Raw genomic sequence first — 25,971 nt, forward strand, 5'->3', positions numbered from 1 at the left:
TGGTGAGCTAGAAACCTTTGATTCTAGGAAACTCGGATAAGTCAGTGGCTTTGTGAGCACTGAGTGTGACTGGGTTTTGGAGCCCAGTGTGTATTTTTACTTGCCCGCCGGGTGCAAGGTAGGATTAAAGGCTATGGCCCATCAGTTTTTGGCTCCGCTGTTTCTTTACCGACTGTCCGAATCCAATGCGAACCTGCATGGGCCAGAAGGCCGCTGTGATGGTGGCCCTAACCGTGCCTCCTGGCTTTACATCACAACAAACCTAGGAGGTGGGTTCTTAATTAATAAAGTTTAAGTGGCCTGCACATGGTACAGAATAGATAATTGGTGAAGTCAGAACTTGAACCCTTGCTCTCTGATTTTACTGTCTATGCTCTATCTAAACCACTGCACCATGGTCAGCAAACTACAGTCTATAGGCAAAATGGACTTGCCACCTATTTTTTGAAAATAAAGTTTTATTAGAACATAGCCATGCTTACTTATTTATATGATGCCAATTCATACCTCGTTCATACCACCAAGCATAGTTGTAGTGGTGACAGACATGGTATGTGTAAAGCCAGTAGCCACAGCCACCATCACAGCAGCCTGGCCCATGCAGGTTTGCATTGAATTTGGACAGTCGATAAAGAAACAATGGAGCCAAAAACTGGTGGACCATCATCTTTATTCCTAGCTTGCACCCAGTGGGCAAGTAAAAACACACACTGGGCTCCAAAACCCACTCATTCAGTGCTCACAAAGCTACTGACTTATCCGAGTTTCCTAGAATCAAAGTTTTCTAGCTCACCAGACTTTATTCACCTCTGTTCCCCATCTCCTTCCTTCTCCCTGCACAAACTCTGCACAAACTGGCTTCTCACTCAACACTCTGCCATCTTGGCTGCTTCTCCTGGGCTCCTCCACATGGCCTTTCTCTGCTCTCCCCTCTCTGCTCTCCTCTCTGCTCTCCTCTCTAAATTTAATCTCAGGAACCAAGAGAGCAAGCTCCCATTCTGCCCTCATTTTATAATGTAGAAATCCAAACCTTTAATCCAATATACAAATAAGGAACTCTCTAATACAAAGTCACTTATCTGGGGCATGATGGGATTGCACCACCCCACATCAAAAAGGGTGGGAAAGGCTTAGTCCTAAAACCAAGCCCCAGGCTACAAGGATCCTGCTTGCCCACAGCCTGCCCCAATACACATTAATATCACCTGGGCGATGGTTTCCATGTGGGCAGCACCATCTTTAACAAAGTGAGCATAATATATTTTATCTGCGCAACAGTATGTATGGTCTGCCAAGTCTAACTTATTTAATAACTAGTCCGTTACCAAAAAACATTCGCTGATTCTTGCACGACCCTCGCTATACAGTTGCTTTCTAGTAACTGAATTAGAGTTTGGCCTCATAATATAGTCTTTATCTCTATTAAAATAATTTATTTTACTGGCTTTATCATCCAAGAAAGAAAAATAATATGAGAATTCCACGTATCAGTGAGTTTACAAAAAGATATGGAGCCTTCTTTTCTCCTTTTAGTCATTCCATCGGTTCTACTTGCCTGATTTTAGTTAGAGATAAATTTAACTTTTGCAGAGGAAGTATTAGTCAGGGTTTTCCAGGAAAATAGAACAATAGAATAAGGTGGGGGCTGAGAAGTCCTATGATCTGCTGTCTGCAAGCTGGAGACTCAAAGATAGACTTCCAGTCTGTGGCTCAAGTCCTGAAAGCCAGGAAAGCCAGTGGTATCAGTTCCAGTCCAAGTGCAGGAAAAGGCCAATCAGTGTCTTAGATTAATGTTGCAGTAATATAAGATTATAGTAAATAAATATAGAAAAATATGCAAAATATATAAAAATAATTAGAATATAATATTAAAAGCAATTAGGAAAATTAAATAAAGTTATGTCATCTGGATAGGAATTAATATAATGTGTACAAATATAATAAACAGACTCTGCCTTTCATGCAGGGATCAGTTAATGTGTGTGTGAAGTTACATATAGATAAGAAGTGGCTGATGTCATAATTCTGCAGGTTGACTTAGACAGGAGGCTTGCCTAGGAACATCTTTAAAGTGGCTTGATGTAATGTTTCAGTAGATTAACATAAAAAAGGCTCCCTGCAAGGAACTCCCAAAAAGCTGGTTTAAAATGATAATCTTGTAAATTGACACCTGTTAGAAGGCGTCGGCCAAAAAAGGTACTAAAGCTGAGGGGCCCCCTACTACAGTAGTCGCCCAAACCAAGGTTGACATGGACTGTCTCCACACTGCTCGTTGATGTGGACTGTCTCCACGCTGCTCTGACCAAAGACAGCCAAGAGGAGGATGCCGATGGGGCCCCCTTAAGCTGTACCTAGGCACACCAAAAAATTTTGTGAATAATAAACTGCCTGTGTAATTCTTGCAACTAACTTATGTGTTGGTCATGTCTTTCCTCTGGTGGCAGCCGGTGTTGGCGCTAATAAATAGAATCCTCATAGCCGCCTCAAGGGTAGTCTCGAAAAGGCTGCCAGCACTGCTAATAAGCAGGAGTGTCCCACTGTGTAGGAAAGTCAAATCGGGGATGCCTGATTCAGGTAGCGCTCGGGCTCTACTGGGACACTTGAAACCTGTTGGGCAGAGAGAGGGAGTTCTCTCTTATCTTGGCTTTTGTTGTAGTTGAGCCCCCACCAGAGTGAATAAGAGCTACCCATTCTGGAGAGAGCAATCTGCTTTACCCAGTTCACCCATTCAAATGCTAATATCTTGCTCTTTAACAGACAAATCTAGAATAATGTTTAATCAAATACCTGTTATCTTGTCCCAGTCTGACTGATACATTAACCATCACAGGAGGCTTCTCCAATTTTAAAATATGAATTCAAGTCAAAATAGTTCTCTTTGGTCATTGCTACACTATTTTACACACGTAGCAGAGCTCACCTGCCATGCCTTGTGCCTAGTTGACAGACCCCTTACTCAGTAAATGTGTATTGAGAAATCATGGTGTGTCAGTCACTGGTGAAAAGGAGAGCGAGATTCAGATACTGGTCTGGGAGCTTCTAGTCCAATAGGAAGAAAGAACAGCATATATAAGAGTATGGTGATAAGTGAGCACAGGGGTTTGTTTCACAAGATGCCATGTTCCCCACAGTAGGAAAGAAGACTAAGCAATGGGTGAAAGGTAAGATGAAAGTTGAGTAAGAATCAGATCTTAAAAGACTGTAGCAAGGCACTTGAACTTTTCAAAGCAATAGGAAGCCATGGCAGGAGAGTGCTATGATCAGATTTGTGTTATAGTTATAATTAACTGAATGAATTTGATTTGTTCTTTAATAGTAAACTGTGGACTTCAGGTGACTAAGACCAAAGGCAAGACATACACTGAGGAGGCTACAGAGATAATATGAGGAAAGTTGATGGTGACTAAAATTGAGGCTGGAAAGAAGTTGATATTTCCAGAACTATTAAGAAGGTAAAAAACAAAGACAAAAGCAAACTTTCTTATTAATATATCCTTGAGGTTGCAATTGTGGATGATAAATTAGAATTATTTTTCTTCTTATTCTAATCAATTTTAACTTCATATTTGTAAAATAGAAAATTGATTTTAGATCCTAGTATTCTCCTTCTTTAGAGTCTACAGGAGTACATAAGCATACCTAATATTACCTTTTAAGTTTCTTTAACATCTATCTCTATGCATCAGTATATATAATTGCTCTTTCTTGACGTGAACAATAAAGAAAATGTCCTCTAAGATAATTACAAAACACTCATCACATCAATTTCCCAAAACCAAGCTAATTTTAAAGAATACACTTAGTGCTCTAGAAACCACAGACTGGGGGTTAATTACTAATCATCTTGAGCTCCTGGGATTCCATAAGTGGAGGTGGGAGGTAAATGAAAGTCTCCTCTAGAGTGTTCTGAAAAGCTCCCAAATCACCAAAGTCATTTTGACACTGGCATGTGCAATTCTTTGGTGCCAAAGGAGATACAGTCACTCATTCCCGAGGCTGTGTCTGTGGATCCAACAATTAACAGCAAATCTCAGACACAATAAATTAGGGGAAAAATATTTAATTACAACTAAAAAATAAGCTCATGAAAGGACAAAACATCTTTTAAAGGTAGTGACTTTATATAAAATATATGTAATTTAAGATAACAGATTATTTCCCTAAACCTCTGTGGAGTGTCTGAAATCCATCAGCTCAATAGTTTGTAGATCTGACTCTTCTGTGTATGAAAAGCATTTTTGCTCTTTGATTGATCCACTCTTTTGGTGTTTTTATCCCCAACCACAATAATTAAGAATAAAGTAAAAGGGCTTCATAGATTTTTTTAAATAGCAAAGAAAAGGTTAACTTTTAAAACTGTGAATTTTTAGCAATCAAAAGTAGTCCCTAACTACTTTTTCATTAGTATATAATTGTGTAATTCTGATTTTTTTCTACCAGAAATTAGTACCAGAAGTGAGGTGCTGTCATTCACTAATAAATTTTAATCAAGCGAAGGAGAAGAATACTCTTTAACAACAAAACCTGTACTTCCTCTAGATTTATTTGCTTATTAGATTTCCATGACCTGAAGAGCAATTCAGAAACATTAACATTGAGGTGAATTTTATCATAAAAAAAGAAAAACTAGGAGATCTGATCTAGTAGGTTGAAAAAGTTCTGACAAGTTTTCTGTATTACTTTTTGGTATTGTATATCAACAGTTTAAGAAGAAAAACAAAAAAATTAGTTAACTCTTAATTTGCAACAAAGGCTCTTTTTAAATGTTTACTATATTTTATCTGAATTCTAGACTATAAGTCTAGACTAGAATGTAAGCTCCATGAAGGCAGAGTTCATTTTGCCATTCTATTTGCTCATGTATCCTTAGTACTTAGAGTAATTTCTGGCAGGTAGTGGGCATTTGCCACATACTGTTAAATACAATAATCCTATGGAGAGGTAGTATTATCTCCCCTATTTTGCAGATGGAGAAACAAAACTGAAGCATTTAGAGAGGCTAAGCAAATCATTCAAGTTACAGAGTGGTGACTGAGAGAATCCAGAGTCTGTGTTCTTCACCATTGTTCACATTTTCCCATCAATAAGCAAAAACAACAATGAAAGTAACTGACAATATTTATGGTCATACCACTATCAGCTTCATTTATTTTTGGTCATAAGAATTCTTTTTACCTGTGAAGTATGTATTTAAATTAAAGTCTATCTTTCATCTTGCACTTTCATGCCTTCATCTGATAGTGTTTTTATTTGGGAGAGGCATGTAGTTAATATCAATGATATGTATACCTTTTTCATTTTATGTCATAAGCAATGACTTTTTTTCAACTGTCTTCATCTTGAAGTCTTTCTGTGAATTTCATCATTTTTAGTCACCAGTCCCTTTATAAATTAAAATAAAAAGTAATTGGACTCAACCAGCTACATAAAGCTCCATCTTAAACAATACAGCATCACATGGCCCTGGGGCAGCTGGATGTCATTAAGCAAAACATGCTGGCTTCAAAGTGTGAATAATGTTGAGCCCACTTGGATGGCCTTTGGGCAGTGCTTCAGAATTCCACTACCAATGTGATACACAAATCTTTTTGAAGATCTGTTTAAACTATACTGTTCTGAAATTACCAGGGGTACTTTTTCAAGGAGTAGTTAAAAAAAAATTGTTTTAGTCTCAAAATACATAGAGCAACCATATAACATTTGGGAGGCAATTGTGTTCAGTCAGGCACCTCTCATTTTTGATTTATAGTTATATCATTGATGGCAGGTCTCACCTTTGCTTTTCAACAGTTTGTGAAAGAGATTACACTTATACAGTGTCAGATGGATCAAAATATTGTTAGATTTTCATCTACAGCCAAAAATTCAGCATAGTTCTATGACTCATACAATGATTTCAACCATTCCCGGCACCTAAAGTCTTCCCGGTAGGCGTGGTGAACATCTGTCCTATTTTTGGCAAGGGGAGAACTACTCATTGTCTGAAACATTTTCCCACATTAAGGGAATTTCTTTCCTTTTTGAAGAAGAGTCTGATGCCTTTCATGGAAGCTGAAACTTGCTTTGCAAGTCTTACCAAGGCCCACCAAGCAGGTTCACTTTTTTTGATATTGATAGGGTGATAGGAAGAGGTAGAGATTTTGAAGAATCAAGTCAGTTGAAGGTGGCAGCAGCTGCACTCGGTTTTCAGAGAGAGTAGCAGCTGTTTAGTTTCTACCTGCATCTCTCTGCCCAACGGCGGTAATGGGGTCTCTACTGTACCAGCTCTGAAGTATAATCTGGAATTGTTCCTGACTATGTAGCCATGTTTCTCAAGCTATGTGGGAAATTTCGTGTGTGTGTGTGTGTGTGTGTGTGTGTGTGTGTGTGTAAGAGACTGGCTATCTGATCCCCAAATCCACCTTTTTTGTGTGTGCACAAAACTATACCACTTTTTTCAGTCTTCATCAAAAGAGGGGCATGTAACTTGGGTCTAGCCAATGCCATGTACAGTTCATGAGTCCTGGCAGACCACATGTGATTTCTCTTTTTTACTCCATCAACTAGATGAATGCAGAAAACACTGAGGTCTTTGGAGAATGGCAGAGGCACAAGATGGAAGACCCATTTAAACTTAATGAGAGTAAAAATAAACTTCTATTGTGCTACTCTGCAGGGATATGGCAATTTATTAATTAATGCAGCTAGCATTATTTTAACTATCATCAAAATTGGTACCAGAATTTAGATGCTGTCATATAAACCAAACCAAATCAAGCCAAACCAAGATAATATCTCTGTCTTAGCCGTAGACAGTTAGAAGTTAACAAAAACGAAGGGAGCTAAACTGTCTGAACTTGATTGAGTCTGGGAGTTATACTCTGTGATCTTCTTTACCCCCACCCCCACTCCACCTTTTATAGGGGCGGAAGGATAGACTTTTCAATATCTCCAGGGAACCACTTGTCCCTTCCCCATAGGTTACCTGGGGAGAAAGAACCAGTGAAGGGGAAATTCTTCTGCTGGCACATGTGCAGTAGGAGCCAAGATGCCAACCATAAAGGGGAGGGTCTAGTTTGGGGAAATGATCAGATTGGATGAAGGCATAAACCCCAGAAGATCTAGAAAAGGGATAGGATAGAGGAAGGGCCCAACATGAGCTTGGAAGAATTAAAAAAGAGACTAGTTAGTTTAAAAAAAAAGCCTTTCTTCTCCCAAGCTTGAGCCCTGGCCAGTTGACTCATTGGTAGAGCATCGACCTGGCGTGTGGAAGTCCCAGGTTTGATTCCCAGTCAGGGAACACAGGAGAAGTGCCCATCTGCTTTTCCACCCCTCTCCCTCTTTTCTCTCTATCTCTCTCTTTCCCTCCTGCAGCCAAGTCTCCATTGGAGCAAAGTTGGCCCAGGCACTGAGGATAGCTCCATGGCTTCACCTCAGGCACTAGAATGGCTCTGGTTGCAATGGAGCGACGCCCCAGATGGGCAGAGCATCGCCCGCTGGTGGGCTTGCTGGGTGAATCTCAATCTTGGGCTCATGTAGGAGTCTGTCTCTTTGCCTTCCTGCTTCTCATTCCAATAAATAAATAAAAAAGCCTTTCTTCTCCCAAGCTTGAGATGATACAATCAAAGCTTAACAAAGGTCCCTCTCAGTAGCATTTATTTCTTTGTGCCTTCGCCCTGTTCATGTGTCTCTTTCTGTAGTAGCTGTACAGGCTCAAGAGCTGCACAGTGTAGAGCAGCAGAGTGTGGGCTGGAGCACAGCTGGAAACAAAGACGTAGCTAGCCAGATGGGAGCAGAGACTATGCTGAACTAACTGAATCCAGATGATGGTGTTACGGTTCTGGATCCTGACTCTCCTGTTGGGAACTTATGCTCACCAGCCCCAGGACTTCTCTAGTGAGACACAGCTAAGTCACCTGGTCGTGGATGAGACAATGGGTATCTGGAGGTAGTGATTTGTGTTTGCTTCAGCTCCAGAAAACCTTACCTCTACTACAGCTTACCACTTTTCTTGTGACTCTATAGAAGAAACCCATTTCCATTGGCAACAACATCAAGTGCAAGAAAACTGAAACCATATTAGACAGTAACAACACTTTGGCAAAACTGTCACCTAGAATAACTTGGAAGGCATATCACATGCCTACTGAGTCTATACTTCTACGCTAAGGGGTCACAAAATGTCAGAATAGTGGTGGTATGTGTTGGCTTTTGTGTTTTTAATGCACTCTTTCAAAAAAGGGAATCCAGGTCATGAAATACCTGTCTGGTTTGCATATAAAAATAAGAGAAGCTAGAGAGTTTAGAAATTTGGGGTCTTGAGAAATTAGTTGCTTACAGAAATCAAGAGAAAGATTTCAACAAAGTTTCATTAAGATCCCTTTGGCAAAGATCAGTTTTAATGTGTGGCCTTTCCACCCAAGTTTAGAAGAAAAAGAACCTCCAAATGTCTGGCTTTAAATTGGAAGAGAAAAATATAGGTACACAGAAGTAACAAACAAATAAAGTTTGAAAACTACTTCTATGAAAGAAATTTAGCTGGATTATTGGCGGATGAAAATTTCTTGAGGCAAATGAATCACAAGTATTTAAAAGAATTGTTTTGCGGCCCTGGCCGGTTGGCTCAGTGGTAGAGCGTCGGCCTGGCATGCAGGAGTCCCGGGTTCAATCCCTGGCCAGGGCACACAGGAGAAGTGCCCATTTGCTTCTCCACCCCTCCCCCTTTCCTTCCTCTCTGTCTCTCTCTTCCCCTCCCACAGCCGGGGCTCCATTGGAGTAAAGTTGGCTTGAGCGCTGAGGATGGCTCTGTGGCCTCTGCCTCAGGCACTAGAATGGCTCTGGTTGCACAGAGCGATGCCTAGATGGGCAGAGCATTGCCACCTGGTGGGCGTGCTGGGTGGATCCTGGTTGGGCACATGTGGGAGTCTGTCTGACTGCCTCCACTTTCCAACTTCAGAAAAAAAAAAAGAATTGTTTTGCAAAAGAAACCGGTAAAAGCAAAAGAAAGCTCAGGTATTTACATTTAGTGTTTTAAAATAATGCCTATCCTTGTCCTATCCGACTCCTACCTTCACTGTTTCATCTATTAAAGGCATTTTCTAAAATTATCAGAAAAACATTAAAAAGTATAAAATCAATGATAACACTGAGTCTTGGAAAAATCACACTTAGGTAATCTTTCCTTTTTTTTTTTTTTTTTTTTTTTTTTTTTTTAGTTAGCCTTTTATCTCTGAAGTACCAACCTCTCCTTGACATGGACAAAAGTGTCCGAGCAGGTGCAGGAGGGGCCTTCATCCTCCTCATGGTGACACTCAACAAACAGACCACAATAATGAAAAGTTGCACTTAAAACTTTCTAGAACCACCCTGTTAAATGTTTGGATTCAGTTCAAGAACTGGAAAGGTTGCAATGTACCTGTTGTACATTATACTACTTCAGATTATGTTTATCAATAAGCTCAGCAGGAAAATTTTAATGTTGACACATAAACAGAAAAAAGGCACAAGGACTTTAAAAGCCACCACTGTATGTTTTTTTTCCAGTGGTAAGAATGAGTGCTCATTTGAGTTGAGTAGAAGAAGAAACATCTGTTGACAATTTGTGACGGTGATAATATGGCAGCTCTGAAGTATTTCACACTTACTCAAACAACTTAGTGCTTTTATCTCTCTAAGTAACCAGTGTGTGCCCTGTTGAGCAGTTACTTTGAAAGTAGTCTCTGTTTTCTTGATAGTGCTATGTTCTCCTCTATTTCAGTGTAATTAATATGCTCAATATAAATAGCTAAATCTTCAAAAAGATTTGCCTGCCTCTCAAGCGCTACATTTTCAATTACACACTAAATTAGGCACATGATTGAACACGAACACTAACACTTTCCAACAGGTGGTAAATGAGCGATTTCCATTCATCAGCTCAGCAATAGCACTGTGGCCAAACTGTCGCTGTTTCAGAGTTTTTCTAATATACCAAGAGTTTTCAACCAATTAAAAAAATCATTTATTTCATGGAAAGATATAGGCAAATGAAATGTCTAATTCTAATCTAAGCTCACAGAGTAGAGACAAGGTTGGTTTTTCCATATGTGATGCTAGAATGTAAATGAAATTTTGTGTGTGCTATAAAAATGTATCATACTAAATCCATCGAAGTAAATTTATAATGGACTTCTGATGGTTGCAGATAATTAATGCTTAACAGTTTTTAAAAAGGTACTGTAATGCTTTTAAAACATTTTTATTGAATTTATTGGGGTGAATTGGTTAATAAAATTATATAGGTTTCAGGTGTACGGTTCTATAACGCATCATCTGTATATTGCATTGTGTGTTCACCACCCCAAGTCAAGTTTTCTGCCATCACCACTTATTTCCCCTTTATCATCTCCTACTTTCTCCCTTCCTTTTCCTTCTTGTTATTCTCAAACTGTTGTATGGGCCTATAAGTTATTTTCTTTGCTTAATCCCTTCACCTTTTTCACCCAGCACCCCAAACTCCATCCCCTCTGATAGCTTTATTTCTCTTTCAAACATCAGATTCTTGAGTATTACTTTGGTATATATGTAAATGCAAAAGTGATCTCTGTTTCACAAATTAACTCAATTTGTAGTTGCTGTTTGCATTGTTTATCACTCTCTTGTCCAGAAAGCAAAGTGAAATCACTACATTTCTGCAGATGCCAGGATGGAGCTGATAGAGGCAGATGATGATAACCGAGACACATTTTATCAGGATTCTGGATTCATTTACCTGCATTTGTAAATGGCCTTCATCATAAGATCATATCTGGCCAAGATGGAAAATGTATTGGGTACTGTTTTTTTTCTAATAACATCAAATAATTTTGGAAGAGTGTCCTGTAACACAGAACACTTTTACTGATGGAGTGTAAAAGCACCGTATAATCCAGCTGGCATACTATGCTAGTCAGGGGTATTGTATTGCCAGGGGAGAGCAAAGTTTCTGGCAAATCTAGTTATATTTTATTAGGTACAGTCCAAGAAAAGGAAGGTTATGAGCCAAGGCTGAGTGACTGAGTTGTGTGTATTTAAATAATCCTAGAGTCGAACAAACACTGCGTAGGCACTCTGGTTGACATAATACGGAGGGAGGAAGAGGAAGAGAGCTGAACAGGCATGGCCAATGCTGGAAGCAGACTGGGTACCGTTAAATGAGAAACCCAAATCTGCTAGATTTCTCAGCAGGAACTGATTATTGAGTGTGTTTATTTAACCTGCTTTCTCTTGGGCTTCTGGAAAAGGTAGACTGTAATTGTCTCCCCATATCTTTTGGACATATCATCATATAATAAAATCACTTTCTCCACAAGAAAACTTTAGATAGTCACACAGGATGCTTCCTGAGATGTATTATTTCTTCTTAAATTTCTTGCTTTCAGCAGACAATTGTTAAATGATCAAATAATCAAAGTAAACATAATTGTATTTATAGATTAATATAATGAAATAAAATCACCCATAGTTATGTATTTGCTTAAGAAGCACATACATAGGTTTTATTATAACCAACCAACCAACCAACAAACAAAAAACAACAGTAAAAGCATTTAGAAGGGGACTAGATCAAAAAAATCTTAAAGCTCTGGTTTGTTGCTAATTAAATTTTACACATACCAAGTTCATTACAGGATGAATCAATTCTGGATGTGCTAATAATATAGGAAGTCTAGCAGGTAAAACAAGACAACTGCAACAAGAAAAGCAAAAGCAAATTTCTAAAACTTGAAAAGCGACAATTTTTCACATTGAACGGGGGCAGCTGGAGTGCAGGAGCATTTCCCTGGGAAGCAAGAGACTTCTGTTCAAGCCCAAGCTCCGACACTGGTCACATTTGGAATGCTGGGAAAACAGTCCAGCCTGGGAGGGTTCAGGTGCATCAACTGACAAGACAGAGGGCTGTACCTGATCAGGTTTGATGGTTTCAGCTCGAAATTCTATATTGCTCATTCAGTTAAGGGCCCTTCAAGCATGTGGAATGTTCTCTAGTGAATGGTGCTTCGCAAAATTGTGGCATCCTGCTATCTAACTCTCATCACTAGAGATCCAAACTACTGAAAATCAGGGACTACAGAACCTTAGAGGTTAGCAGTTTATAAGAATCAAAACAAAATTTAAGAAAGGAAGATACTATCAATATTGAAATATGCCATTAGTCTTTATAATTATTAATTAAAGGGAAATAGAGAGCATCTATTTTAATAAAAAAATTTGGGAGGCGTTTATATGTCCCAAAAATATTTACTACATATATTTTTATAGTTAATATTTTATTTTCAATACATTTTTTGAGAAGTCATTATCAACAACTTGCATTTCATCAGTTGCATTATCACATTCAGGTGCCCTGTTAAGAATTTCTCTTCTATTCTTTCATCGATGAGTATATTTCTTGACTTGGCCTGAACATTTCCAGGTACAGAACCATGTCATCAGAAAAAGATGGGGCTTAAAATCATTGGGAAATGTAATGGATCTGAACTGTTACTGCACAGCAGTCTTTCCTGTGAGCAGACAGGCAATGGAAAGGTGTATTAGAGGCCATGAAGAGATGGCACACTTTTATTCAGTTAAGAAGAAGTATATATACTGCTCACAAAAATTAGGGGATATTTCAAAATGAATATGAAGCGATAAAAAAAGAAGCATTTGATTTTTTTTATTAAACAAGAACATCAGAAAAGCAAACAAGTCAAAGAAAGTTATACAATTATGCAAATGAGATGCAAGACCAACTTTTATTTCATTGGTGAAAATGCACTATACAGAAGATTGAAAGTACTAAAGTATCTGCATGTTTCCTGATTCTCTAATTTTTGTGAGCATATATATGACATATATGTTTATTTATCTGTATATATGTTTTATAAATCAATATTTAAGAACTAAGTATCATTTTTTCCCTGATATCTTTAACTTAGCTCCAGAGAAAAGAGTAAAACAAATGAAGTTCTTTGGCACTCCCTGATGCTGACATTGTCTAAAGTTCTTAGGAATTCTCACTTGCTCTATGGACTCTTTTCCACTAAGGTGTTCACTAATAACATCTTATTGGGATTTATTTCATTGTTTTCAAAGCTCTAAGAAATAAAACTCAAATGCAGAAATTGAAAACATTGTATCTAAAGCCTCATCTTACATTTTCTAGCTCAGTGCAAATATTATGAGGGCTTTCTCCTTTTCAATAAAAAGAACTCATTAAAAGCTCTATCAAAATGTAATTTGCAAGTCTTGTGATTTGTAAATAAGCAAATCAAATAAAAGAAATCCTTTGTCAGACAGTTCTGATATGTTGGCTTAGCAATAAGGTCCAGGTAATTGGAACAGACAGTTAGTTACTTTTACAGATTGTTTTGAAAGGAGAGTTCCTGGACCTTCTCAAATCACATACATAGTGGGCTAGGACAGGTTTAGCCCTGTGGACATTTTGCAGTATAGTCTTCAATTATTATTTTGTTTGGTGAAGTGAGAAACACAATATTTAAAAAAAATTTTTTTTTTCTGTTTTACAGTGATGAGATGCCTGTAGTCAACATTTCTGATATTACTATTTCAATGTAGGATCCCTGTAATTTTAAATACTGGGTATAAAAAGAGTCATGCAATGTTTAGCTGACATCACTTTCTAAATTACTCACTAGAGTAACTGCCATAGAACGTAAGTTGTAGTCACATCCGCATGAGGGTGGATTGGCTGTAAAACATTGGCTTGTTACATTGGCTAATTTGTACTGAGTGATTCAGACTGATTCTAGAGTCATTACAGCATATGTAATTAATGTCAATAACTGAGAATTCACTTGCTCACAGTTGTAGGGTACGAACAATGGGTAATTAAAATATAATTAATGAGCTCATTAAGGTGTCAGCAACAGAAATGTTTTGTTAATTCAGCTGTAGTTAGTGCAGTCATATAGTCCTACCACATTTTAATTCATAATGGAGAAACAATAATCTTTAATGGCAAGTATCTCTGCTTTACAATGTACAAAATCATTCTTAGAGAAAGCTGGGTGCTCTGACTTTTAGCACAAGCCACCCAACACAAGCACAAGAGCAGAAGGGTCTCAGATTGACAGACATACAGATCAATAAGCAGTTCTCAATTTAAACATTGAGTTTCGTGTCTTGCATTTTTAACACAGTTCATTCCTCATTTGCTAACTTTCTTATTCTCCAAGAGTTACCACGCTATTTTTTTAGTGTTTTTGGGCCTTTGGCAAACTGAATAAACTGGCAATTATGATGCAACTAAGTTTCAACTTTTTAAAACATTTTATTTTATGTATTTATTAATTTTATTTAAATTTATTGGGATGCATACAGGTACTACTCAATCAACAGAACACTGTCTGCTCGCCACATTGTGTACCTTCTGCCCCAAGCAAAGTCTCTTCCCAGTCCCATTTCCTCCCACCTTTGCCTGCCACCCTCACTCCCGCCCTCTGCCCTCTCCTCTGGCTATAGCCACCCTGTTTAAAGAGTTAATGAACAACAATTCTCTGAGAATATGTGTGTATGCTTGACTGATGATCACAAACTTATTTAAGTATGACAGCTAAAATTTAATGTAAAAAGGTTTGATGATGGCAGTTTTATAATTAGTATATATTGGTAGAAAAAAAATCACTAACAACTAGAATAAAATCAACAATGCTTCAAATAAATTGTCTTTTTAAAAATTAGTCATGCTATCTCTTTAAGTAGAATAATTATATCATCCATATCATCTAAAATATCAATATGCATATTTGTAAGTCATATGCAATCAATTTAGTCTTTTTAATTTCTTTTTTTTGTATGGATTCTTGAACTTCACAGAAATTTGGGACTCCTCAATTCCATTCCCTCTCAATAATGTCTATGACTAAAACAAAAACAAGAGGTTGGGAACATTGGCTTAGCTGACCAGCCCATTTGGATTTTACAGTATATTTGTATAATAAAATATAGATATAAGAAACCTATCAATATATACCAGTATAATTAAAGTATGGAATAGTGACTTAGGCAGCAAATAAATTATATAAACAGTAAGGGCAGTGAGATTTACAAGTAGATCCTCATGAGCTAGCATGGGTGAGAGATTTCTACAGAAAAGATTGGGACAGGAAATGAGACTTATAATAAAACCAAGCGTTAGAGAGGCAGAAAGGAGGCATGAAGGCACTCCTGACTAGCAAACACCTAGAGGTGGTAATGAGCAACACACCAGTACCAGCAGGGACAATGAGGAGGCAAGCACAGCTAGAAAGTGTGCTGTTAGGATTGCTTTGGGTTATTGTAGATATGCTTGTAAGGGTAAATTAAAAGCAGAGTATTGTTAGTAAATGACCAAAAGTGACTTTGGAAAGACAAAATAGCTAAGAGGAAAATGATGGCATTGTAAGTATAGACTCTTATCTGGAATTTCCTTGAGATGTAACATTCAAAAGTATGGGAGCTCTAATATCTCCCAGTTGTGACCACTGCTATACCAGAGTGCAACGTCTATAGTGTCCGCATCCTGAGCAGCTGGAGAAATAGCAAGCATTCTCTACAAGAATGCCACTTGTTCTTATACCTAATTCTGATTTTATTATTCATGTTTTACCATGAAGGCACTAAGTTCAACTTTGAAAAAAAAAATGGTCTCTGTTCAACTTTGGGAGACAAGCAGTTTCAAGAGTTTGGAAGAGATGACCACTTATGCCTCAGTAATACCTGGTGGATGCTGGAGTGGGTCACAGAAACATGGCTAAGCAGAAGAAGCTGTTACCTACAATGAGAAGCAGCCTGAATGAGGGGATTATTGGGAGCTGGTCTGTGCCAGAGGAATGGGCCTCTTGATTAATTGGCAGGAAATTTCCTACATTCTGTAACAACTGTAAATGAAGTTGAACTAGTTTGGAGAGTAATGAGAGCTTTTGAGCAAGCAAGTATCATTATGGAAGCAGGAATTTAAGCAGACAATTCAGGTGGAGGGGTGCAGGCATAAGGAAGAAGTCAGGAGCAGGTAGAACACTTAAGTACTCGTGGCTTTGCAGGGGTCTAGATGTCTGGAGATGAGCATGGACTTGGCAATCAGAGAAATGGAGGAAAAGAAAGGATGGGCCTCAGAGATAATTCAGTGGGAGACTGGCAGGACTCAGTAGCTCTCTTTCCCATGACACAAAGGACATGGAAGAATAAAGGCTGAATCAGAAGTTTGGAGCTTGGAATACTGAAGTATGACAACATGAGGTATGACAACAACTGACTTCTGAGGAGAAGATGAATAGATTGGAGTTTGAGATAGAAAGCTCCTTTTGGGTATACTTTTTTTTTTTTTTCCCTGAAGCTGGAAACGGGGAGAGACAGTCAGACAGACTCCCGCATGCGCCCGACCAGGATCCACCCGGCACGCCCACCAGGGGGCGACGCTCTGCCCACCAGGGGGCGATGCTCTGCCCCTCCGGGGTGTTGCTCTGTTGTGACCAGAGCCACTCTAGTTCCTGGGGCAGAGGCCAAGGAGCCATCCCCAGCGCCCGGGCCATCTTTGCTCCAATGGAGCCTTGGCTGCGGGAGGGGAAGAGAGAGACAGAGAGGTAGGATAGGGGGAGGGGTGGAGAAGCAGATGGGTGCCTCTCCTGTGTGCCCTGGCCGGGAATCGAACCCGGGACCTCTGCATGCCAGGCCGATGCTCTACCACTGAGCCAACCGGCCAGGGCCTGTCCTTTTGGGTTTATATGTTTTGCATTTGAGGAAAACAGCAGAAATACAATAGGAAATTCTCAAAGTATCGTAGGAGATTAAACAGTAGAACACAAAAGAAAGTGGAGGTCAATTTCAAAGACTTTCCTCCTCACCCTGGAAATAAAATTTTTTCACTAGTATAGAATATGTTATAACAGAGAAATTAAATAGGAAATGAGAATATTTAGGTGCTTCATTCAGAATTATAGAACATGATTTTCTATTTGATAGTATTCTCTTTCATTTATCTATTCAACAGACAACTAAGTTTAATGGCAGTCGTTCTTTGAAATTTATTCATCCAAATTGGAGTACGGTCAAAAGACCCTGAAGAACAACTTCTGGGGAAGAAATCAATGGCTTTAGAGAAAGCACAAAGATATGGAAGATGGGAAAAGCAATGGGAAAGAATGAGAAAGATGTGAGGATATAAAAACTGAAGAAAAATGAGGCATGGAAAGCTAAATTGAAAAGACACTGAATTTCTCTAATGGCTCACACTGAAAAAAAAAATGCTACATTAGCCCTTTGCTTTTAAATAAATAAAACATTTTCCCAATAATGCCAAGATGACTCATGACGCACTTTTTATGTATCTTGTAATTTTCCTACACACTGCAAAGACAACACAGTTGAGCTAATAAGACTAGCCAAGTCTTACATGTAATTATAGGATGCCTATAGCATTTATAGTACAATATATTAATGAAAGCCAGTTATTTCATTATGGCATAATGTAAGGGAAAGCTTTTATAGTCACTTGTTAAAACAGACCAAAAAGCATTTTCCCGAATATAGCTAAGGGGCAGTAGAATGTAAGTGGATGCTTTTGCCAGGGTATAGAAACAGCTTTTCCTGTCACTAAAAGGACAAACTATAATCCATCTGCCATGTATAATTTGACAATCTGCAGCACTTTAACAGTAGGAGGGAAAGATGTGTCTTCCAAAATTTCCCCCGAATGAGGAGGCTTTCAGCAGCTCCCAATTACTATCCAGGCTGAATGTCTCACTTGAGACATCTGCTCAGCAGTTAGCCATGGAAACCTGGCACACGGGAGACCAGAGGTGTGCCTCACAATTATTGTTGGCCTTAGAGTGGCCAATAGTTTGAATAGGAGCCAATCATTAAGCTTCAGGTGTGCAGTTTGGCAGCCCTTGGTGGTGTGCCAGGATGTGTCCCCTAACTTTTGTGCACTCAAACTTTTGCGATGATAATCATGCTAAAGTTCAAGGTGAAGAAAATCCACTGTGAAGGGAGTCTGTGTTGAGTAATGAGCCGAAAATCTTAATGCTTTTCTATTGATAATAGAAGAATGAAAATCATATAATGCCATAGATCCATGTTTCCTGCTGATAAGAACTGCTTTTTCAGGACACACTTCAGTTCATTACACTTACTAAACCCACTGAAAACCTTTCCTGGCACCAGTTCAGAATCCACAAAGCTGTTCTCTACAAAGACCCACTTCAGTTATCATGTGGCTGGTTTCCCAGGTAGGAATGATTTTAAGAGGCAAAGAAGAAAATGAAAAATTCCATTTTGCAGATGTAGGTCATCTTCTGAGAAATCTTGACAAAGTTGGATGAAAATGAAGGTGGACCCTTTATAAGAAAAAGAGCTAAAAGGTAAAAATAATAGCACTGTTCATGGGGAAAGAAACAGATGAGGGTTTTCTCCATGTGCAGCAATGGAATCCTTGCAAAACTACCACAGTCTACAGGCACCCATTTCAAACAACCAGAAGACCTACTTAGGGAGAAGTCTAAGGAAACATTACTGCCAACTTAGGAATCCTAGATTGTATCCTTGAACAGAAAAAGAACACCAGTGGGAAAACTGAAAGCTGAAAAAATTCTATAGCGAATACTATTGTACCAATGTTAATGTCTTGATTTTGAACATTTTACTATGATCATGCATGGTGTTTATATCAAGGGAAGCTGGATGAGGCATAGTTGGGAACTTTCTGTATTATTTTTGTAACTCTTGCAAGCCTAAAATTATTTCAAAATAAAAAGTAAAAAAGCACCCAATTAGTTCAATAGAAAAATTAATGTGCTAAGGACTTTGTCAATGTAAAGCCAAATCAATGTGCTAACGGTCCTTATTTTGAGCTATTGTGGAGTTACAGAATTATAATGGCATGACAGTTTCAACCATTGTGGAAGAGATAATACCATAGACTTATTTTATTTTATACTTAAGGAAACCAACACAAGAGCCATGAAGTCACTTCTCAGAGAGCCAATATTTAATTAAATGCAGAGCTGGGAAAAGAGCCAGGGTTCTGTGCCAATGTCACAGACACAACCTAAAGTAGCATGTTGCTTCTGTGCAGTCAACAGCCAGTCCCCAGATAGGAAACAAGCACCTGGTATGTTCAAAGCCCTGAACCAGATCTGGAAAGATGTGGCTCTCTCCCTGTTCCTGTCTATGTTGATGTTTGTAGCTATATCCCTTCGAAATGATACCAGTGGCGTTGAGGAGACATATAAATTGATGGCTAAATTCTTAAAACCACTAGGCACTAAATATTTCATGTTAAACAAGCATATTGACAATCATAGAAATATGTAGTTTATTATAGAAATTATTATATTACTAAATTCTACATAATTAACCCGATGGTGTCAGCTCTGAAAGAAGACAGAACACTGACAGGTCAGGAGGGCAGAGAAAATGTTGAAACGGATTGTTACCACCAGGTCCTCCTCTCTCAGGGCACTAAATGAAAAGGATTATGTAACGGTTGGGGGGGGGCTTTCAGTCCTTTCATTGGACAAGATCCATTTACCCTTTTCCGTCTCCACCCTCCCCACTCCCCGCCAGACAGTGGTATATTAAGAGAAATATACATAGAAAGAGGTTGTTCATGACAGAGACAATGTTCTAAAAGTGCAATGTAAGTAAGAGACAGTGTCTGGAAACAGAGCACAGAAGTTAAAAAGGAAGGATGACTAGCCCACTCAAACAGGGAAATGGGCATGTTCATATGTTTCCACTGTTTTTAATTGTGGAAAATGCGGAAGGCGTGAATTTAATGTGGCCTCATCAGTGGGTTTGCTTTTAGCAATATGTATTCCTGAAAACAAGCCTTCCCGAACATGCGCGACCTCAGCAGATTGCAGAGCACATGTTGCCAAGCGCGTAAACACGTTGATTTTCCAGCATTTGTCAACATCAAATGCTCAGAGTTTCCACTTTTCTTCTTTTCATCAAATCAAGTGTTATTACAAGACCTTAGCAGACAAACCTCAGCTCACCATCAAGTGTTTAGTGTCTTCGGGCTCATCTTACATTCAACCCAGGGCAGTAATTTAATATGCATTATGAGTGGCTTGACAATCCTGGATTTTTTTTTAATTTGGACACATTCCTTAAGAATTCTAGAATGATAGCCAGCCTAGTATTAGATTCAGTAGTGAGTGCTACATTGATTTGTCCCAAAAAAGAAAATGTCAGTCTTATCACACTCCATGGAAAATCACATGCTCTTTGAGGGCAGTGGCTACTTTTCCAACCATTATGACCCACACAGTTCTTGACGAAGTCTTTTCTCAATGGTAGGTGTTTAATAAATCTTAACCAACTGACTCACTGACAAAATGATTAAAAGAATAAATGAGTGATTTGTTGAATGAGTTCAATAAATAATTTCAAATAAATCATTGTGAACAATGCCTGGCATTTCTTTCCTAAGACACAGACATCATGACTTTGAAATGTCACATTCAATGAAAGTGACACATATCCTTCAAAGTCAGAAGAAAAATAAAACAAGTTTCTGGCAATTCAAGCTGCCCCTAACTCTAGAAATATATATTTTTAGCTTGAAATATACAAATAAATCTCTCTGTGTTCCAGACATTTAGTCTGAACAAATAAACTAGACCAAATAAGTACCTGGTGTTAAGTTTCATGCTGGAGTTTTTGACTCACCTTCTGTTCCTTCTTTACCTCCTTTGGGCCTTTGCTTCCTGGAATGTCCTTTCCTGACTTGTCAACCAGACATTCCAGCTCAGGTCCTAATGCCTAGAGCACATCCCACCGCTACTCTCCTAATTATTCTTGGCCACATTGAACATATTGTTTTGCTTTGACTTAGCCTAGTAAGATTCAAGAAAAAAGGTGAGGATTTAGAGGTCAAATTCATGGAGAAAATTAACATCATTTTGGGAGATTAGTGGGTTCTTCTTCTTTGTTCTAGCCTAGAACCTCCTTGCCATTCTCCAAACAATCCCTGTGTGCTCCTGCCTTGACCTCTCACTGTTTTGGTGTGTGTGTGTGTGGGGGGGGGGGTTGCCCTGCAAGACATTTCGCCACATAACCACTGGGCTTGGCTCTCACTTGGCTCTCACTTGGCTCAGGACTCTGCTCAGATGTGACTTTACTGGGGAGGGCTTATCCACCAATCCTACATAACAGCTCTGTATAAAGGACAGTCTTGTTTTGCTTACTGCTGAATTCCCATACTGGGCATCCAATAAACATTTTTTGAATAGGTGGATCAATAAAATATCATATTTTCTAAGAATCATAAGGCATATTAAATATTAACTAATCAAAGTAAAGAAATTTTATGAACCTACTTGACCATACTAGAACATGCTTTCAGAAATACAGCTCTGGTTATATATTATACATAAACTGTTCCCTCTGTTATATACTGTTCCTCCTACTGAACACCTAGAGAGTTTATCAAAAGTTAGATATAGTTTACTGTAATGTTCTTTAATTAATTTAATGGTTAGTAGTTCCCCACCCCCACCCCAATTAGCTTTGAAATTCCTTGAGTTCAGAGACCACATCAAATATTCTTTCATATCACTCTGGTGTTTAACACAGTGTGAGATACACAGGAGACACTTGGGTGATTACTGACTGATCAGTCTTACTCAGATGTGTGATAAAGCAAGAATTGCATAGCTATGTGGAAAGTATATTCTCCTATTAAAAATGACTGTTGAAGTTTAGAAATAAAATTGATACTGAATTAGTATTATTAAGAAATTTCTGATTGGAAAATTTTACCTTGTTTGCAACCAAATATGTGCTAATATTCAATTAATGATATAGTTTCCTTGAAATTTAATTTTGTTTGTTTAACTGTAAGAAGATAGATACACTGTTAAAATAAAAAAGGACAGAAACTCATTAGGTGATTCTTACAAATGTTTCCATGGGAAATGACCTTATTGATTGCTTTGGGTATGATTGGACAAAAGATTTAGAAATGTGCCTTGGAAAACATAAACAAAACCAAAAAGTTATAATAAAACCTTATATTTCATAGTGGATAATCTATCAGTATGGTTTTAAAGAGGCATTTCTTTTTTTTGTTCTTGAAGCTAATGAAATGGTCTAATTTCTATCAATTAGAAATGAATGAGATGGGTATAGAGTTTCTCTTTTTCTTAAAAAAAATAACATAGGAGAGTGGACCATCCATCACCATTTAGTGAGCCAACCTTGGACTTTTGAGAGAATTCTGGTCTTCTACTTTTTTAGGGCAATGACTCAACTAATTGCCCAAGGGATTCACAAAGTACAATATTTTTATGACAGAATTTTTTATTCTTTTGCAGTGGTCACTAAGGAGAAAATTGTTTCTTGGAAACATAGACTCATAGAGCTATATTTAAAAGACAAACTGCTATTAATTTTTGTTTTTATTCTCATTTTAAAGTTTAAATAAATTTAATTTGTTTTCTTCAGGTCAGTGTAAAATGTCTTTCCACATTTGAAAATTGTCAATATACTTTCAAAACATTTTTAAACTTAGAGTTGTCGTCATTCTTGAACTTGGCAATAGTTTCACTGTCATACATACACACCAAAATCCAAGTTAAAAAAATAGACTTTCAAGAAGATGAGGACATGAACAAACATGTATTAATAATATAATAAATTTTTCTGTTTTAATTATTTTTAAATACGTTTGTGACAGTACTTAGGTAAGAGATATTTTAGCTATTAATAATTCAGGAAAAGTAAATTATAGAGTGAACATATTTGTATGGCTTTTATCTTTCATGTCTCATTTTACTTTTCTACCACATGCTCCCCAAAATAGTCACTACCAAACTATTTCTGTAAGATTTTTAATAACAACTCTCTCTGTATCTAAGTACTCTACCAAAATAAGGAGATGCAATGCAGAGAAAATGTTTCATATTTTAAAGTAACAAACAAATCAGAGTTTTAATCTGCTTCGAGTGCTGGAGTGTTTTTTAACCCAGTATTGCTGAAATCGTGCTCTGGCTTGGGGGAGGAGACGGAAGTGAAGGCACAAACCATAGTGACAGGCTATGAGTTGAAATCGGAGCATCCTTGCTCAGAAAGACAGGTGAGGGGAGGCATACCCAGGTGGACGTGGAGACTGAGGTTGATGGCACAAAGGCAAATATCTAGAGACGATGAGAGACACAGGGAGCAGCCAAGCACGGGCTGGGGTGGTGCTCTCTGACTGTGTTAGGAGCTTGTCACAGGGTGGGTAATGAATGGGTGAATGTCAAAGACTAGGAGGTGTTTAAAGATGTGACTGTGGGCAGCCACTGAACTCCCAGGCCCTGTCACAGGTAATTAGATGGTGCTCAGGGAGTGTGGTAGCAGGAAGTATAGCAGAACCATCCAGAACAATTGTAGGCTTTTGGCCTCCCAATGCCCCCCCCCCCCAACCTCATAATCTTACAAAGCAATGGGTGCCAATTATACTGTTAACTGTGTTATAAAATTAGAAAAATAAATACATAAATTTAAAAATCTACCATGATCCTGTCACTCAGAAATAGCTAGTGTTTCAATATCCCAACTTGGGATCATTTCTTTTTTTGGACTCCCTCCCCAACAAAGAATAGCATATTGTATGCATTTTTGTCATTTCAATTATTAGGGTTCTTTATTGTCCTTTTTTTGGTGTTTATATTTTTCTTCTTTCTCTTACCCCCTATGTGCCATAAACCATCAAAGTAAGAGTAACACCAACTACTAGATTCTTCCCTCAACAATTTCAGCACAATCTCCATTGTTATCAAATGTGGCCTATAAAAAGAAAGTTCCCATGAACAGAGTTCAAGATAACTTTACACGTTTAATTTACCTTGTCAGTGTGGGCTCACAGATATTCATGGTTTGCAGCCTAAGGGTAAGAAGAATACTGGAAAATAATGTGAGTTATTTATATACAATATACCTTTGAAGAAAAGCAAAAGGACATCAGAAAGGAAGTCAATTTGCTGGCAAAAGTATGCTTCAGGCATTCCTATCAGAGCCCAACTTATATCATCTCCATGTACCTATGCTGTCCAGTTTGGACCTATCCCGGCTCGCTTTCCTCTTGATTTGGGTGAATCTGTTGAGAATTATCAATCCTGTTCCATCATGAACAGTTGGCTCTGGCACGCCAAATGATATTTGGGAAGAGAATCTCATTTTAACAACCCTGTTGACTTTCCGGCTTCTCCGTTACCAATCATCAGAGTCTAATTTACTCTTCAGGGGCCCTAATCATTCTATAGCCCAAACAGGACAGAAAGAAAATAATGTGTTCACTTAACAGAAAGAAAGTCTATACTCCCCAAACAAAACGAGTCAGACAGAGAACTTAGAATGAACAGGCTCTGCTGACGGACCCTTTTCCCTACTTTTCATCAGTCTGGTGACAGTCACTCTGGACAGAGATAAATGAGAGGTCAAGCTACCCTTCAGTTTTCCAGAGGATTATTTTGCCCACAGATAAGGCACAAAGGAAGAAGAAATAGTCAAGACCAGCCTGTAAGAAAACACACAAAAAAAGGCTAACTAACAAAAGCTCATTCTCCTCGGAGATTCCCTGCCCCCTCTCCGGCTTGGTGAGCATGCCCACCAGCCTGTAGAGTTCGTTATTTACTTATTTTTTCAGTAAGAGGAAATAAAAGCACAAAGCTAATATGTAGCAAAGATAATTGTGTCTCACATAATAGATGATTGTGCTGCTTTTCCTAACTTTATAGCTGATGTTAAAAAACCGAAAGAAAATAAAAACTGTCTGCACTCATTCTGTTTTATAATATAGAAAGCCCAGGACCATACCAAATGAGGTATGTTAAAAATAGATTGATTGTTTTTCAATAAAGAGAATAGTTATAAGCCTGACAAGTTCTCATTGTGAGCTCTGAATTTTCTGTCTCCAATTTCGGAACCAAAGAAAACTTTCTAATCACTATTATTATCCATGTGGTATATTAAGAAAAGAGGTACTAATCTTATAACAAGTAAAAGGCAAATACACAGACACACATAAGTTTGTTACAGGTCTTTCTTTTTGTGGATGAAATTTAGCTTGTGCAATTACTTGCTTTCTGAGTCACTTGGAACTTATTCGTCTAAGAAAGATAATTTTAGATTCTTTGAATTTTCTCAGGGAAAATCTAATCGTGAATATATAAAGGACTTTGAAAAGTCCTGACACCTACTTCTTCAGTTATTTTAAATATATGATTTGAAAAAGAAGTCTCACAATGACTTCTTAGATACTTAGCACTCCTTAATTATAACAAATGAAATTCAACGGTTAAGGTTGTTACTGACAAAATGACTTTAACTAGATGTATCAATTAATGTATTATCTTTAAAACATACTTCTGAAAACACAATGCACACAAATGGCTTAAATTAAACATATAAAAGATACTTGAAAGTGAAGCGATTCAGAAGCTGATAATGACTTCCATTTATGTACATATTATAAACATCAGATGTAAACGGGTTCCCGTCTTCCAAGGTGCCCATATTGAAAAATGCATTTATGATATTTCAAAAAATTTTCTAACTGGGTTTTATGCTTCCTTCTTACTTAGAGGCTCAAATAAAATAAAGTCAACGGGTCCCCTCTGAGGCTGCAAATCACTACGTGTCGTAAATGATGCAGGGCAGCTTCAGGATCCATTCTAACTGGGACATACAGGCAAACCCATGAGAGCTCACCTGCATTTTGGTCAGTGACACGATGGTTCTGATCATGCAGCTCTGGCCTACCCCTACCCAGTGTATCTCCCTCCACAATCTTCCTACTGTGTTCCCTGGAACTCCCCTCATGGTTAACACAGTCTCCCCCACCCTCAAACTCCTCCCCTCATGTTCTTATTTTTGCTTTTTCCTGTAACTGAGCCGTGGTTCACTCCAGAAGGGAGCGCTGCAGTTCTCCCCACTGCAGGTTGCTCCTCCTACAGGTAGCAGGGTCAAGAGGGTGCCAGTGCTCCTCTCCACGTTGTCCTCCAT

The 25,971-nt window shown here is 38.2% G+C and overlaps 1 pseudogene; it reads right to left on the reverse strand.

Annotated features, from left to right (window-relative positions):
* The window catches only part of LOC136398540 (ferritin light chain pseudogene), a 56,664-nt pseudogene extending 30,951 nt beyond the window's left edge, over positions 1 to 25,713 (reverse strand).
* Between the last annotated feature and the right edge of the window lie 258 nt (positions 25,714 to 25,971).

This window comes from Saccopteryx leptura, chromosome 3 (assembly GCF_036850995.1).
Source record: "Saccopteryx leptura isolate mSacLep1 chromosome 3, mSacLep1_pri_phased_curated, whole genome shotgun sequence".
Lineage (NCBI taxonomy): Eukaryota > Metazoa > Chordata > Mammalia > Chiroptera > Emballonuridae > Saccopteryx > Saccopteryx leptura.